Genomic DNA, 5,506 nt, shown 5'->3' with positions numbered 1-5,506 from the left:
GTGGGCGGACGAAGGGGAAGCGGAGCTAACCCTGCGATGGCCCCAGCCACGTCCCGGAAGCCTGCCAGGGGACGTAGCCCACCCACCTGGGCGGGAGGGCTCACTAGAGGGTTGTGGAGAGGTGCGCCGGTCACATAGGCACTGGCAGGCCCGGCAGTCTCCCCCGGGAGGGAGAGGCACAGCCTGAGCGAGACGCAGGGGTGCCGGAGCCTGGCGACAGCAGCACCCCTCGGAACGGTCTTTCCGAGCTGCTGTGGAATCGTGCAGGGCAGAGAGGGGCAACAGCGTGGCCACAGGGCCCACAGACCTGCCGGCCAGGCAGCATTCGAGGGCCTGGCACCACCTAGCCCCTTCCGCTCGGGTCAGACCACTGGGGGCCACGCGCTGCCAGGGCCACTCAGCCTTTGCTCTGCTGGGTAGGGTGAACGACCTAACCGCCATGCGGCAGGCCCTCCCTAGAGTCGGACAGTCCATGCAGGGTGGAAGCTCTTTGCTTGAAACAACAGCCGAGGCTGGCCAAGCAGTCCATCCCTAAACGGACCGAGAGTGCCCAATCGATCAGAGTACAGCCGGGGCATCCCCTGGCAGGCCACCCCGCACAGTGGAGGTACACTGGCTTAACATCCCCTGCATGCCTGCTGCCGGGGCACGCAGACTCCTTGAAAAAAGACCATTGGCAAGAGGCCCGAGAGGCAGGTGCGTCCCCAGGCCCCAGCAGGCAGGCCCCAGGACTGCCTTCCCCCTCTCAGCATGGCCGGACCTCACGGAGGTCTGCCTGAGCAAACTCTGAGAAAAAGGACCATCGGCAAGGGGTTGAGAGGCAGGAGCGTCCACGGGCCCCAGGGGGCCCCGGCGGGCAGGCCCGGGTCCTGCCTTCCCCTGATTCAGAATCGCCAGACCTCACGGAGGTCTGACTGACCCTCTCCCTAGTAATCCGGAGGAAATTGCCCCCCATGGCCGGGGGATCTGGGCGACCAGATGGCCGGGCACGAAAGGGAAGCCGTCTAGACACCCTGTGCTCCAACCAAGGAGTGAGCGGGCGCTGGGGCATGGCGGACCGAAGGCCCAAGGCCCCGGCTGGGCCCCAGCCATGGAGGCTGCAAGAGGGCCCCGACAGTACCTCCAACCCGGGGCCCCCGGACACCTTCATGAGCTGGGGAGGCCTGCCCGGGCGCAAAGGAACCCCGACCCGGCCCTTGGCAGTGCAGCGGGCCTGGGGGACAGGGCCAAGGGCCCGAGCACCCGACCCGGGTTCAAGGACCCCGCCGGGGCTCGCAGGGCCGGAGGCGCAGGGGAAGCCTACCCCGGGCCCTCCAGACCCAGTCCCAGGCACGCTGCTTCCGCGGCAGGAGCCAGGACAGAGCCCCAGGTGGGGAGGCCACTCTCCCCGGGGCCCCCCAGGGGCCCCCGGACGGAGCTCCTGAACCCAGCCAAGCAAGCGGGGGCTCCCGGGCGCAACGGAACCCCATCCCGGGATTCGGCAGTGCGGCAGGCCGGGGGACGGGGCCAGGGGACAGGCCCAGAGCCGGGGCACCCGGCCCGGCCAGGCCCCTGGCCCCAGCCGGGAGCCCAGAGCCCAGAGCCCAGAGGCGCAGGGGACACCTCCCCAGGCCCTCACGGACCCCATCCAGGGCTTCCTGCCACACAGCAGGCCCAGGGACGGACCCGGGGCTGGGGCGGCATCCTGGCCCATCCAGCTGCCGGCTGAGGACCGCTAGGCCAAGAGGGGTCCCAGAGTACCTTGTCCCTAGTAATCCGGAGGAAGGCTACCCCTCTTTCTGGGAACAAGTACGCACCGCGAGGCTCAGGGGACCCTAGGCGTGAACGTGCCCGACCTCCTGGAGCCCTGGCTGGGATCCGGGAGGCGAATGGCACCTCATCGGGACTTCCAGGGAAGTCCGGCCATCTGGTCGCCCCATAGGAAAGCATTGCGGGCAACCAGATGGCCGAGGGGATCTGGGCAACCAGATGGCCGGGCACGAAAGGGAAGCCGCCTGGACCCTCCGGACCCAGTCATGGGCACTCTGCTACATGGCTGGACCCAGGACGGCGCCCCGGGTGGGGAGGCCACCCTTCCCGGGGCCCTCAGGGGCCCCGGACAGGTCTCCTGAAGCCAGCCGAGCAAGGGGAGGCTCCCCGGGCACCACGGAACCCCCTACCCGGGCCTTTGGCAGTGCGGCAGGCCGGGGGACAGGGCCCCGGGCCCGAGCACCTGACCCGGGGCCCGGCGGGCCCTGGACCCAGCCAGGGCTCCCAGGCCCGGAGGCGCAGGGGAAGCCTACAGTGGGCCTTCCAGACCCCGCCCCAGGCACCTTGCCACGCGGCAGGACCCAGGACGGAGCCCCGGGTGGGGAGACCGCCCTCCCCGGGGCCCTTCAGGGGCCCTGGACGGAGCTCCTGAACCCAGCTGAGCAAGGGGAGGCTCCCCGGGCACCACGGAACCCCGTCCTGGGCCTTTGGCAGTGCGCCAGGCCGGGGGATGGGGCCCAGAGCCGGGGCACCTGACCTGGGGCACCTGACCCGGGGCCCGGCCGGGAGCCCGGAGGTGCAGGGAACGCCTCCCCTGGCCCTCCCGACCCCATTCAGGGGACCCAAAGCGCAAAAGTACCCGACCTCCTGGAGCCCTCACTGGGATCCGAGAAGCGAATGGCACCTCATCGGGACTTCCAGGGAAGTCCGGCCATCTGGTCGCCCCATAGGAAAGCATTGCGGGCGACCAGATGGCCCATGGGACCTGGGCAACCAGATGGCCGAGGGGATCTGGGTGACCAGATGGCCGGGCATGAAAGGGAAGCCGCCTGGACCGTCCGGACCCCTGTCCCAGGCACCCTGCCACGCAGCAGGAACCAGGACGGAGCCTCGGGTGGGGAGGCACCCTCCCCGGGGCCCTCAGGGGCCCCGGACGGGGCTCCTGAAGCCAGCCGAGCAAGGGGAGGCTCCCCGGGAACCACGGAACCCCCGTCCCGGGCCTTTGACAGTGCGGCAGGCCTGGGGGACAGGGCCCTGGGCCCGAGCACGCAACCCAGGGCCCAGTGGGGCCCCTGGACCCAGCCGGGGCTCCCAGGCCGGGAGGCGCAGGGGAAGCCTACCCCGTGCCCTCCGGACCCTGTCCCAGGCACCCTGCCACGCAGCAGGACCCAGGACGGAGCCCCGGGTGGGGAGGCCGCCCTCCCCGGGGCCCTGGATGGAGCTCCTGAACCCAGCCGAGCAAGGGGAGGCTCCCCGGGCACCACGGAACCCCGTCCCAGGCCTTTGGCAGTGCAGCAGGCCGGAGGACAGGGCCCTAGGCCGGGGGACAGGGCCCTGGGCCGGAGCACCCCACCCGGGGCCCGGCGGGGCCCCTGGACCCTGCCGGGGTTCCCAGGCCCCAAGGCGCAGGAGAAGCCTCGGAACCCCGTCACAGGCACCCTGCTACACGTTAGGACCCAGGACAGAGCCCTGGCCGGAGCTCCTGAACCCAGCCAGGCTCCCCGGGCACAACTGAACCCCCGCCGTCCCGGTAAGGGCGGCAGGCCGGGGGGACGGGGACCCCCAGGCCCGAGCCCTCCCGGACCTTATCCAGGGCATCCTGCTACGCGGCAGACCCAGGGACGGACTCGGTGCTTAGGTGGCATCTTGGCCTGTCTAGCTGGAGGCTGAGGACCGCTATGCCGAGAGGGGTCCCAGAGTACCTTGTCCCTAGTAATCCGGAGGAAGGCTACCCCTCTTTCTGGAAACAAGTGCGCACCGCGAGGCTCAGGGGACTCTAGGCGAGAACGTGCCCGACCTCCTGGAGCCCTGGCTGGGATCCGGGAGGCGAATGGCACCTCATCGGGACTTCCAGGGAAGCCCGGCCATCTGGTAGCCCCATTGGGCGCGACCAGATGGCCGGGACCGAAATTACGCCAATCTGCTTGCCCCGAGCCTCTGCGGGAGGGCTCCCGCCTGCCCTTGCAGGGCTCCGGGGCTGCAGGGCTCTGGGGGCTCCAGGGCTGCAGTGGTGCTACGCTAACTACGCCCAGCCCTACCCTATATCACTCTCCTGTTGGTTTCTATTTTCTCCCCTTGTGACGGGTTATCCGCTTTTCTCTTCCTCCTCCTTTCAACATTGTGCTTTTTCCCCTATTGCTGCTCCAGGGAAATATCTTCAAATAAACAAATGCTGGTCCCAAATAATGCGTGGCTGTGGCCCCCATTGGCTCAAATCAAGCACTGTGCACAGCATTTCAATCAGTGATCATGTTTTTATTGATTTAATCTTAGTAACTGCTTGTTTTAGTAAGACGTGGCTTGCATAACAAGGATCAGCGAGCAATTCTTATTGTAAAGAGCATTAGGTTGTGCCTTTTGCATGGAACCAAGATATGTACTATAGTGTCACTGTCCTAGTGCTGCTGTTCTTGCAGTACCCACATATTTCTGTGCCCTTATTGTAGTTTATGCTAAACTATTGTAAAACTGAAAAATGATAACGTAATACATATTCGCGGGCAACGAAGTCTCAAGTTCTGCAAGTATAGATTTACTTTGAACACAAAGTAAGCGGGCAACGGGGTGTTCTTGTAAATAACAAGTGTAGCTTGGTGTTCTTGTGGCCTCCGAAAATAAAGGCTTCTTGTGAGTGCAAAAATGGTTAAACCTCTCATTAACCCCTTCGATGCTCATGACGAGCTCAGCTTGTCATGATGTACACCTCTCGTACACTCATGACGAGCTGAGCTCGTCATGAACAATGTGAATCAATCACTGTCAGCGCACGGGGTAAATCTGCACCGCACCGATGGTGTTAAGGCTTGTACGTTTGAACAGTAGTGGCGACAGATCGTTAACTTAGTCCTGTAGGGTGGTGTAGGAGCAAAGCTTATACAAAGACCACATACAAATAGTAATGGATCGTCTAGTCATTTTTATGACTTTGATAAAAAATACGGATTGATATGACATCTCTTCTCCTTTAACATCAATTTCTCATTATAAATGCAATAATTCTGCAGATAAATATAGCTCTTCACAAAACAGGGGACTATCTGGCTTTTAATGCAAGAGCTACACTTTAAATAATGTGCGCGTTCTATTGTGCACAAAGAGCAAACATGTATTTGTGATTCTGTATAGCCTAAAGACCCAATGTCTGGTTAGCTATTAGATTAGGTGAGCATGTTCTGCAAATATTGCAAATATGCTTACCTTTTCCACTTGATGCACAGGGTTTGCTGTAAGACCAGTTTTGATTAGTTTCTGCCTGGATGCTTTCTTTAGGTCAAGCCTGGGCAGCGCATGCGCTGGTCTGTGAGGCAAGCTGTATTAGAGTATGGAATAGAAGCCCCGGCCACTCCTCCTATATTTTTCATTGCCTTGTCATTGTCCTTCGTAAATGCTGGCATCTGATTCATTGATAGGCTTGTTAGTCCCTCCTTAGTACCGCCTTGTCTTCATTCATAACCTCCCATGAGGACAGGCCCTTTTACTTCAGTTGTTACACAGGGAGTCATTTTTAGTCTGTAAGCACTATTTTCTTTCTCCTACT

The sequence above is a fragment of the Lissotriton vulgaris genome, chromosome 2_1 (genome assembly GCF_964263255.1).
Source record: "Lissotriton vulgaris chromosome 2_1, aLisVul1.2, whole genome shotgun sequence".
Classification (NCBI taxonomy): Eukaryota; Metazoa; Chordata; class Amphibia; order Caudata; family Salamandridae; genus Lissotriton; species Lissotriton vulgaris.
The sequence above is the reverse complement of the archived record's forward strand: the minus strand, read 5'-3'. Positions refer to the sequence as shown.